The following is a 12136-nucleotide window of genomic DNA, read 5'->3' on the forward strand; positions in this document are numbered from 1 at the left end:
ATCTGACATTGAGCTGTAGTATCGTCAGAGGCGGGGTTGTGGTTCTGGCACGGCCTCCCCACACGCGAGTAGGCATGCTGGTGGAAAAATGGCATCGATTGCAGTAGAGTTGCGAGTGGCCCAGGATGCCAGTAGCATCAGAGCATCTTTGGCTAGGATACATGCCAAGGAGTTCCTCACGGTCATATCGTATGAGCAAGTGGGGCCTGGTTAGACCAGGGGGACTGGCGACTGGCGATGTCGTGGCGATGACGGGCGCAGACGGGCGCAGACGGGCTTGCCTTAGGCGCTCCCGCTGCACTCGTCCGCTGCGCTTCCGGTGACAGCACATGATGTAGGGGGGTAGGGGGCGTGGCCTTCAGGGGGCGTGGCCTCAGTCCTCGCCGAGATAGGCGTTTTGTCCGAGATTGGTTCGGTTACGAGTCAGCGCTAGTTCCGCTGCTCGCTGTGCTTTAGAAAAGGTGAGTTTGCTTTGCTAGCGTGTGGTGAGTTTTAAAATCAACAAGTTATTTCCGTGACACAAAAAGAAGTTTTAACAGTTCTAAAAGCTCCCGGCTTCCGCCTCAGGAGTGCGCGATAGTCTGACTTAGGCGCTAGTAGTCAGCGCTTTAAGTACTGCGACAGGGGGGCATGGCCTTCAGGGGGCGTGGCTTTACCCAGCCATCCAGAGACCTGCAGAACGAATCCACACATTCCAACCAAGTGTTGGCATCAGACTTCTTACTGGACCTAAACTGATCCCTGGACTTTTCAGGAGTGAGTCCATACCTGGTGAGGAGAGTGTCATTCATGCCAGCATAGGTGAGGTTCTGCCCCTTACCCAAAGCTATCAGAGTATCCCTAGCTTCTTCTGGGAAGAGAGGCCACAACCCTGCCCCCAATTCCTTTCGGGAACCCCATTCATATGAATAAACGCCTCATACCCCTAGAACCACCTTTGTATGTCATCACCCTTCTTGTACTTCTTGCCTACATTCTTAGGCATGTGTACAATTCTGTCTGACTGCCCGGACAAATTGCTGCCACCATCTGAGCTGGGTCTACTCCTTAGCTCCAGCTCCTTAAGACTTCACTCATGATCTAAGATCATCTTCCTTTCCTCCATGGCTATCCTCTTGTCTTCCCTCTCACTTTCCATCATGAGTTTTTCCAATTCGAACTTCCTCGCTACCCGCCTGTCCTCCAGCTCCTCTGGGGACAGGCCACTGTGGCCTAGCCTGGAGGGTCTCCCCCTCCTAAAAGCACATCCACCCTAGGATTAGGCTCCTCCGCCTCTCCACTGAGATCTCCAGACAGCTTGCTGGCATGTCTGGCTGCTACCCAGGCCCTCAGCGCCTTTTATAGCTCCTCCTTTCTGGTGAGGCCTCTGACTTAGACTTTTAGGTTTTTGCAAATAACCTTAAATTCTTTCACATTGTAGGATTCCAACCTATCCTCCTCAGAGGCCACTTCCAAAGATGTAGCAGATGATGCTCTTGATTAAGGCATGATAAAGTAGCAAGTTCAAGTTCTCAGAATTCTGGCAAGATCAAAAATAGGCCAAAAAGAAAGAGAACCAGTATGTGGTACGTAATGGTCTGGTATATGGTAGTAGTGCACACTAATCACTGTAATTGAAGTGCAAACGCAAATCCTATCCTCACCACTGACAACCAATGTTAGAAATGGGGGTCTCTAGTTGGTAAGGGCTTGCACCTTTGTCCAAGTAGGGACCCTTTTTCCTAGTCAGGATAAGGGAGTTACACTCCTGAAATATTTCTGCTCACCCACTTGGTAGCTTGGCATGAGCAGTCAGGCTTATCTTAGAGGCAGTGTGTAAAGCATTTGCACATAACCAACAGTAATACAGTGTAAGCACTACAAAAGGAGACCACACCAGTTTAGAAAAAAAAATATCCAATATTTTTATATACATAAGACAAGAGCAAAAACGATAAAAATCCACATACAGTACTTAGAAATCTTCAGTTATCACAATAACCTTGAAAAACAGTTCCTTGAAGTCGATAGCTCCCTCTGGGGCTATCATGACGACGTGAACAAACAAATACAAACAGTTCTGGCTGACTGCAGCATCGCGGGCCAACTAAGGTGTCGGGTAGAGCAGCAAAACAGTAACTTTAGAAATGCAGGGCATCAGGCGACCTCTCGTTGAGCTTCCGAAAGCACGGCGTCCGCAGGCGTTGGTTCCGGAGGTTGGTGCAGGAGTTGCCGGGCCCTTGAAGTCACACGCATTGCAGATCAAACTCCTCACGGTTGAAGTCAGGAGCGCTGGCATCAGCAGGCGTCCAGTGCTGCGGGGCAAAGTGCAGCAGTGCTGCATTCGATGCCCTCAGGTCATTCACTAAAAGATGCATCTTTAGATTTGTTTTTCTACCTAGTTCCCAGGGCCAGTTATGTTTATAAGATGTTATAAACAAACTCCCCATTCTGTCCTATAGGAACAAGTAGCCTTGCAATAGTGAAAAACTAAATTAACAGTAATTCACTATTAGGACATGCCACACACATCAGGGCATGTCCTACCTTTCACATACACTACACCCTGCCCACAGGGGTACCTTTGGCCTACCTTAGGGGTGACTGACATGTAAGAAAAGGGAAGGTTAGGGTCTGGCAAGTAGGTACAGTTGCCAAGTCGACATGGCAGTCCCAGACTGCACACAGGCTCTGCAATGGCAGGCCAGTTACATTTACAGGCCGCTTGCGTGGGTGGCACAATCCAGTGCTGCAGCCCACTAACAGCATTTGATTTACAGGCCCTGGCACGCTCAGTGCACTTTACTAGGGACTGACAGGAAAATCAAATATGCCAATCATGGAAACACCAATCCATAACATAATTTAGAACAGGAGCACTTGCATTTTACCACTGATAAGCAGCAAGAAAAGTGCGCAGAGACACTAATTATAGAGAGGAGCAAAGTTTATAAGGCAATCCAAGAAGCAAGCAAAAAGAATGGGAGGAATAATTTTGGAGTGAGTTAGCTGCCACATCAAGAAGCACAGACAGTAGGTCGTTCTGGCATATCCCAACACACAGAAGCACAAATATAGCCAGGAATTAGGAGTTTTCTATACAACCACAGAGCCGGAAAACGTGGGGATTTATGATGTTTTACTTTTGCAATGAATTGAATGTGTTTACATTTTTAGATGACTATTTCATAATGGAAGATACCTTTAATTTATTTGTAGTATTTATGCATTATGTTCATTAAATTTATTGCATGTTTGACGGGGGACTCCCCAGAATTAAATATTATTACTAGTATATGTTAACTTGCAAAGCAATCACCTTATCTTGGTAACATTTCTTAATAAATATTCCTGTTAAATGAAAATACCCTCTATGACTAAAAGACTAGCTAGAAATAACATTTTCTGACACAGTGTTCACATAGAATAATATGTGGCTATCACATTTTTAAATGCTACAAAACAAAACCAGTTATCCACTATAAATATAGGCTTTATTATCTCATTATTTTGGACATTAAGAGATTTTGCTTCAGGAGGTGGCTGGCCTAAGATAAAAAACATGCTGATAATTCAAAGTAATTGATATTTTGTATTAGGAAAGACTAGGTATGGCTACACATGACATTTTCTCAATACTTAAAGATGGACACCTGAATAGATTTATGGAGGCTTCCTTCATCTTCAATTTTAATATACTTGAAGTGTTCACTTCAGGTTGTACACCAACTTGGCTGTAGGTTAATCCATGTATCTGTGACATTTTTTGATGAGATTTCTGGAGGGGCGTGGCTGCTGGAAGATGAGCATGATCTCAACCTCTTTTCTGAACCGGTTTAGGGTGGTTTAAGGGTCTCTAGCTTTCTTAGGGGATTTCTTTTCAGGAGTCACAGACATTTGACAAGATCATGAATTCCATTAGCAACCTCTCACTAAGCTGCTAAGAGTGAACACACCACAAAATGTACATCAGGGCAGAATGGTTTCCTTGCTACTATCTTAAGTCAAGAAAAACAGATGTTTATATGAAACAGAACAGAATATCAAACGGATGTGCTTTTCAAAAACTCATGAGATCAAAAAAAAAAATTGTCAATCAATAAAAATTTAATATATCAGAAACTCTCTGTGACCTTTGTTGCAAGCTATGCACTTTGTATATTTATTGGAAATGTTGTTACATTACTCTGCCTAGTACTGAAGTCAGTGAGTCAGCAAACATAAACTCCACTATGCAATACTATTGTTAATTTCTAATAGGTTTATTTTAAAATGGTGTGATTGTTTATATTTGTGTTTAATATAAATCTGAATCAAATGTGAATCTGTATAACACTAAAAGACTACACTACTGTACAACTTTACAAACACTTTTCTAGTTTTGTGAGATATTCATCACTAAGCATTTATCAATTGTTACAGATTTTCTATTAATTACTGACATATTGTTTGAAGATTTAAAAGTAACCAATTAGTAAGCAATCAATAGATAGTTAATCTAAACCAGAGGACGAGCACTCGGCATACAAGGTTCATCGGATAGAACGGATAGTTAGGACTCAATAGTGTAAATAGTTATAGAAACGGAAGGATATTCCGTAAATTGAATTAAGATGTCCCTATGTTCCTAAGTTAGAGTGAATGTACTGATTTGGAATATTTTGATGTTCAATGTGCAGCCTTACACACCTACTGGAATATACAGTAGACACTCTATCTCAAGTATGGTCATAATTGTGCCCATTTTTATAAACATGTTCTTCAAGGATCTGTTTGGCTCTCATTGATGTTGAATGGGATTAGAAGCACCCTGCTTTGAGCCTATATACATACACCCTATGGGCTGGACTTTGCCAGCTCCCTGCAATATCTCCTCCTCCCTCCCATCCCCCACAATCCATTTTAAGTATTGAGCACTGGGGAGTTGCAGTAGACTCCTCCATCCATCAGGTTAGTATGTGTGCTTGAACTCCTCAACCAGCATGCAACAAAGAAGCAGGGAAACTACACTGACCCCACACTGATCAGAGAGTTGGCCATCACAATGCACACTGGGGTTTATTTTCATAATCTTCCCTTAGCTTTCATAAATTAAGTGCAAAGTTTGTCAAAAATGACACAATACAGATCACTATAGCATATGTCAATCAGGAGCAGGAGCATTGAGGAGGATTGGCAGCACCTTGAGAGAGGCTTCCAACAGGTACCCCATGGCTGCAGACCAACAGGATTTTCAGGCAACAGGGCACCTCCTGGCCCATTTTCGATACCTTTGGCTCTGTCAGGATAGAAGAAAGAGAGCAGGGTGAGTTAGCATGTCACCTGTGAAGGAACCTGCACATCACAACTCAATGTTCTCATCACAAGCAAGGATTAGTATAATTTGGAACGGAGGCACCAGTTTTATTATTGGTCAGTTCTGCATGCCAATTCACTGTTTAATAACTCAAGCCACAGATGGAATAAAACTGTAACATCTGAAGGGAGGGGTGGAGTGACCGGGATATGACGCAGGAGGAGAGAACTTTTGTCAAGTAAATGTAAATCCATATTTGTAAAGCGCAAACTACTCACCCTTACGAGTCTCAAGGCGCTGGGGGCCGTTGTGGAAATTAAGTGAGCTATTGCCCAGAGTCACATGGTGCTGAGCTGAGCTGCCCCCGGAGCCAGGGATCAAACCGTGAGCCCTGTGCTCCAAAGTCAGCTGCCCTGGCCGCTGCACCACACCTCTCCACTCAATCAAGTGAGAGGTGAGAGGCTAGAAAAGGAATCAACAGACTGGAACATATGCTACAGAAGTCAGGAAGTGGGCATGTAAACGTGAGTTCACAGGGATTCACGTGAAGTAAATTTAAAACAGCTGTCTGTTCATGTGAACATGATTCTGAAGTATCCACCTGTGCTACTTCAGTTAATCAGTAACAGAAATCAATTAGTTTTCTTAGAAGCATCAGAAGGATACATCCTGTGGATTACAAAACTCAGTTTATTTAAAGCGCTTTAGATTTTATTTTCTTGTGAATGTCTGGGGTAAAAGATGGCATGTCTAGGGAAAAGAGGGCAATACTGGTACTGCTTCATGTTGTTAATATCTTTCTTTTCAGACAAACTTTATCTGATCATTAATACCTGCCTAAAAAGAGCTCCTTGGTCTTCCTTCCACCAGTATGTTCACTTATTCATACAATGCTGCTACTCACCATGAGAGCGTCTCTGATTCCACCGAAATACGCGCAGACATGTAGCTGCCAGCAGAAAACAAAGTGCAACAAATAAAATCCACAAAGGTGTGAGGGATGGACTCTCCACCATGGCGTCTCTCACAAATGCTGCAGTAGGAAAGGAGAATCTCATCATGCTTGGCAGAAGGTTTTATGAACGTTCACGCCACAAACAAGAATCCTGAGTCATAGATCCCAATCTCGTTTGAAGAGATAGAAATCACACCACAAACATGGAAAGAATTCCCATTATGAAAATCAGTCTATAGACATGCAAATCACACCGCAAGAAAGGAAAAAAATAGACCATAGAAACCATAACACATACATACAAACCCAACACAAACGTGGAAATTATTCATGGTACATTTTTGCATAGAAACAACACCATCATAATTAATAATAAAACTTGTAAATAAATATATTAAACAACAAAAGAGTTTAGGTACCACAGAACAAACAGGTTAATCAAATCACCAATAAAGAAATCATACTTGCACTTTGGATAAGCATAGCTGTAGCGGTCTAGTCGTTTGCCACTTCGGAATATGTAGACCCCAACCCGGAACTCTAAGCACACAATGTATCACCTTCTGGCCAGGCGTGGCCAGAAGGCTTTAAATAAAGGGGTCGGAGTCGCTCGTGACTTCCAGTCCGTACCATCAGCTCATGGGTCCGCAGTGCCTTATTCATATATACATACATCCATGCTGTGTGCCCCCGTGTCAGGCCCTTACACTGGCGACGAGGGTGTGAGCGCAGATCGCGGAGAACCCCTCACCTGCAGCTGATCCCTCCCGTCTGCCAGAGCGTCTGCACCAGCCGCACGCTGGTGGACGAAGGTACCGCCACCGCGTTGCAAGGAACATCCGGTGACGCCACGAGCAGCGCTCTCCCTGAGGCCCAAGCAACGCTCTCCCTGAGGTCCGCGCGGTGACTGACGACACGTGCAGAGGCCTGAACTGAGCCGGGAGATGCTCGCATGCGCGGAAGAGCCCTGAGTGAGGCGGTGCACAACAAGAGAGACGGTGGCAGTGCCTGGCGGCCCCCTACAGTGCCCACGCTCACAGGGAGCGGACAAAAATACAATCAATGAACACTGGCAAGTACTGAATGCAATTGTAACAAGCATTGGCAACAGAGAAAGGGGGTTAAGCTGGCCAAACCTGGAGAAAAAAAAGAAAGCAACAAGCACTGGCAAAAACCCACCCCACAAAGGCACAAAGCATTAGTAGAGTGTGGTGCAAAAGTACGGCCAGAAACTACACTGACAATAGACACTAAAGCACTTGCAGGCCTAAACAAAAGAGGGGTCCAGCCAATCGGGAACCAGAAAATAGGCACAGGCAACAGCAGCTACGGGCAATGAGAAAGTGCGTCAGGCCACACTTCGCAAAGGCTATCAGGAAGCCGGTAGGTGGGGTCACGACGCACAGCCATGACAGACCAAGCAGGGGCAGCAGCAGCTCCACAGCAAGCAGCAGCGACAGCTCCAGCAGCACCCATACACTCTCAAGTTAGCGCGCTACCACCGTTTAGCGAACTAATTGATCCTGCCACTGCGTCCCCAAGGTGTAACGTGTGGATTGGCCAGCTGGACAACTATTTCATCGCCAACAGAGAAACGGATGGCGCCGTTAAGAGGTCATTGCTGCTACATTTCGCAGGGGATGAGATATACAAACTATTCGCGCACCTACCAAACACTGGGGCCCCCACAGACTACGACGCAGCGGTGAGGGCACTCAATGCCCATTTTGACCCTCAGCTAAACCCCGATTATAAACGGTTCAAGTTGAGACAGGCGCGTCAGAGAGAGGGAGAATCGATGGACGCATTCCACGCACGCTTAAGAGAGTTGGCCAGCACGTGCACGGAAGATGACACGGTCAAAGAGGTGCGTGCGCAACTCATCCGGGGGTGCCGAAACAAAATGTTGAGGACGCTCATTCTTCGACAACCCTGGATCTCCCTGGAAGACATGCTTGTCCTAGCGCGGTCACACAACTTGTCTGAGGTCCGGTCCACAGTGAAGGAGGTGACGCTCATGCCCACAGTGAGTCAAGCAGTGACCGTGAAAACGGAACGAGTGGACGCAGCCTACACCCCAAGCGTGGCAGTAGAGGGCGATGGCCCACGAGAAGGTCGCGTTAATCGCAATGCGGGTACTGCGGCAAAGAAGAGCACGCACCAAACGAATGCCCTGCCCGAGGGAAGACTTGTCTGAAGTGCGGGATTCCCAATCACTTCTCCAGCGTATGCCGAGGGGGCATGCGGGGCAGAGGAAGTGCCGGACGACGGCCACCGACGAAAGCAGTGAGACACCTCTCGCTTGAAGAACCCGACATGCCACGAACGCTGAAGGTGTCCCCGCAACACAGAGCATATCTCGAAGATCCGTCCACTGACGAAGAAGAAGAGTGCCTCCTCATATCATTCGCAAGTGACCTAAAATGGAGGCGACGTCCTCAACCAACATGTGCGATTGAGATTGCGTGGTCTCCTGTTACGGCCCTCATTGACACCGGAGCCTCGGTCAATGTGATGGGGAGCCAACATTACAAGAAGCTAAATCCAAGACCCCAACTCGCGCCATCCAAAGTAAAAATTCTCACGTACGGGAGTCAGACACCCCGGCCGCTAAAAGGGAAAATGACCGTGCAAGTAAAGTCAGAGAGTCATGAGGTCACAACCACGTTCCATGTGGTCGATAGAGAAGCGGATATCCTTGTGGGGAGCCACACCGCCGAAGATCTAAGCCTAGTGATGTTTGCAAATGCGGTAAGAGTACTACAAACAGAAGATATCCTGGAACTGTTCCCACAGTTATTCAAAGGGCTAGGGAGCATGAAACGACCTCCGGTGCGACTGCACATCGACACGTCAGTAAAGCCCGTAGCCTTAAGACACAGACGCATTCCATCTACGGCCGTTGGTTGAGCAAGAGCTAATCAAGCTTGAACAACAAAGGGTGATAGAGAAAGTAACCGGGCCAACACCCTGGGTGTCACCCATGGTAACTGCTGAGAAGCCGAAACAGCCTGGACAAATCAGACTCTGCATAGACATGCGCATGCCTAACCAGGCAATACGACGGGAAAGACACTTGACACCCACTGTGGATGATATCCTTGCTGATCTAAATGGGTCCAAGTGGTTTTCTAAACTAGACCTTAACGCAGGATATCACCAGCTGAGGTTGGCGGAGGAAATCAGGTATATAACTACTTTTTCAACACACCTGGGGCTCACACGATATAAAAGACTAAATTTTGGGATATCGTCAGCCGCCGAAATTTTCCAAAACGCCGTACGGGAAGTCCTGTCTGGGCTCCAGGGGGTATTAAATGTCAGCGATGACATATTAATCCACTCAGCGACTTTAGAAAATCACCACCGGCGACTCAGGGCCCCTCTGCAACGTCTCGCGGAGCATGGGGTGACTCTCCATAAAGAAAAGTGCCAATTTTTTAAAAAGACTATTGAATTCTTTGGGTAAGTTTTCAGCCAGGAGGGTGTCAAAGTGGATCCCCGGAAATCGCAAGCAATCCAACTAGCTCCAGCTCCCACAACGTCGTCGGAAGTCCGGACTTTTCTAGGTATGGCAACTTACTGCGGGAGGTTCATACCCAACCTTGCAACAGTTGCAGAGCCATTGAGAAACCTAACCAAGAAAGACAGCGTGTGGAAGTGGGGCCCGGAAGAACAAGCAGCCTTCTGCAAGGTGAAGTCCACTTTGTTAGAAAAAACGACTATGGCATATTTTGATACTAAGCAACCAACTGAGCTAATAGTGGACACTAGCCCCGTAGGCCTTGGAGCGTTGTTATCCCAAGAAACAGACCCGGGAACATGGGTCCCGCTAGCCTTCGCCAGCAAGTCATTGACGGCAACAGAGACAAGGTATTCCCAAATGGAACGGGAAGCGCTGGCCATCAAGTGGGCCTGCAACCATTTTCATCTATACCTGAGTGGACACTCGTTCTGGGTAGTAACAGATCACCAACCACTTGTTCCGCTGTTCAAAGGAACTGCACCTCACCCGCCGCCACGGATCGAAAGGTGGGCGATTCAACTGCAGCACCACCAATTTGACCTAATATATAGACCTGGTGCCAAAAATCCAGCTGACTTCTTATCACTGCATCCAGCCGTTGCCCCCGCAGAAACCTACGACCAAGAGCAACTGACGGAAGAGTTTGTCAGCATGATCACACAGTGGGCATGCCCGAAAGCCTTAACATTGTCAGAAATTGATATCCATACCCAGTAGGACATGGTTTTAAAGAAAACACTAGAAGCAATACGAAAAGGCTTGTGGACCGGGTTTCTCCACGATGCTAGTGGATGGACTGAACTAGACCAAGCTCGCCTCGGGAAGGTGTGGCGAGTCCATGAAGAACTAAGCGCCGCAGCCAGCAGGGTGGTGTTGAGAGGCTCGCGCATTGTCATACCCGTGACCCTTCAGGATCGAGTGACGGCCCTAGCGCATGAGGGTCACCAAGGTACCAGACGGATGAAAGCCAGGTTGAGGGAAAAGATTTGGTTTCCGAACCTAGAAGAGACTGTCGAAGACTTTGTACACAGGTTCCGGGCATGTCAGCTCACGGGAGGCTCGGAGGCTCCAGCTCCGGTGATAACAGAAGAGCCAGCTCCGTCGCCCTGGTCGTGGATCTGTCTCGATTTTGGGAGCTTCCCTGATGGACGAGTAACCGCGGTCCTGATAGATGGCTACACAAAATACCCCTTAGTGGAAGTAATACCATCGACGGCGTACACCTACCTACTGCCGATGCTGGACAAAACATTTGCACTCTTCGGACTGCCTCACGTTGTCAAAACAGACAATGGGCCCCCATTCCAAGGGCACGAATTCAAGGACTTTCTGGTGCGCCTAGGCGTCAAACATCATCGCATTACGCCGCAGTGGGCGCAAGCAAACGGAGAGGCAGAAAGATTCATGCGGACGCTGAATAAGGTATTACGTATATCAGTGGCCGAACAGTCTGACCCGGAAGTCGCGCTCCAGAGATTCCTGCGGGAATATCGTAGCACTCCACACTGCACCACGCAAAGGTCCCCGTGGTCACTGATGCTACCTGGGCCAAGGCGAGATAAGATTCCCGTAGCAGAGAGCTGGGAACCGGAACCCTATGACCCGGCAAGCACGCAGGCAAGGAGGTCAGCCAACAACGAAAGAGCGAGCAGGCGGAGAAGAGCACAGGTTTGACCGATAGCGCCAGGGTGTGTTGTTCTTGTGAGAAACCGTTGCAGCGGGGGAAAGTTCCGCACTCCCTATGAACCAGGACTGTGGTTAGTCAAAGGCGTGAGAGGCACTGCTGTGACAGCCGAAAAAGATGAAGAAGTTATCACTCGAAACATATCTTGGTTCAAGAGGGTGCCTAACTCAGAAGTAGAGAAACCAATAGTCGAGGAAGTCCCTGGCGGAGGCAATGGGCAGCTAGGCGGAAGCCATAGCGTGACCGGTGACCCGAGTAGGAACGTAGTGGCCCCGGAAAATCCAAGGGATCTCAGGTCAGAAGAACGGACGGTGACAGAAGGACCAGTGGACCCGAGAGATGACAGCCAACAACATTGTTACAATTGAAGACCTCAACCGAAGCCCAATCAAAGGCTCACTGACTATGTGTGTTAATTTTATTTTGTTTTCATTTGAACTGAATTGGGATGGGATGTAGCGGTCTAGTCGTTTGCCACTTCGGAATATGCAGACCCCAACCCGGAACTCTAAGCAAACAATGTATCACCTTCTGGCCTGGTGTGGCCAGAAGGCTTTAAATAAAGGGGCCGGAGTCGCTCGTGACTTCCGGTCCGTACCATCAGCTCATGGGTCCGCAGTGCCTTATTAATATATACATACATCCATGCTGTGTGCCCCTTGTCAGGCCCTTACAATAGCCATCTAAATAAGCCAC

The 12136-nt window shown here is 47.4% G+C and overlaps 1 long non-coding RNA gene across 1 annotated transcript in view; it reads right to left on the reverse strand.

The window, feature by feature from the left end:
- Positions 1-3456: 3456 nt before the first annotated feature.
- Positions 3457-12136, reverse strand: part of LOC146811993 (uncharacterized) — a 133435-nt gene continuing 124755 nt past the window's right edge. Inside the window, exons 4-5 of the long non-coding RNA XR_014965857.1 lie at positions 6180-6308; positions 3457-5257 (exon numbers count right to left, since the gene is read on the reverse strand). This is a non-coding gene — a long non-coding RNA (uncharacterized LOC146811993). The remainder of the gene's footprint in view (positions 5258-6179; positions 6309-12136) is intronic.

This window comes from Triturus cristatus, chromosome 7 (assembly GCF_964204655.1).
Source record: "Triturus cristatus chromosome 7, aTriCri1.1, whole genome shotgun sequence".
NCBI lineage: Eukaryota > Metazoa > Chordata > Amphibia > Caudata > Salamandridae > Triturus > Triturus cristatus.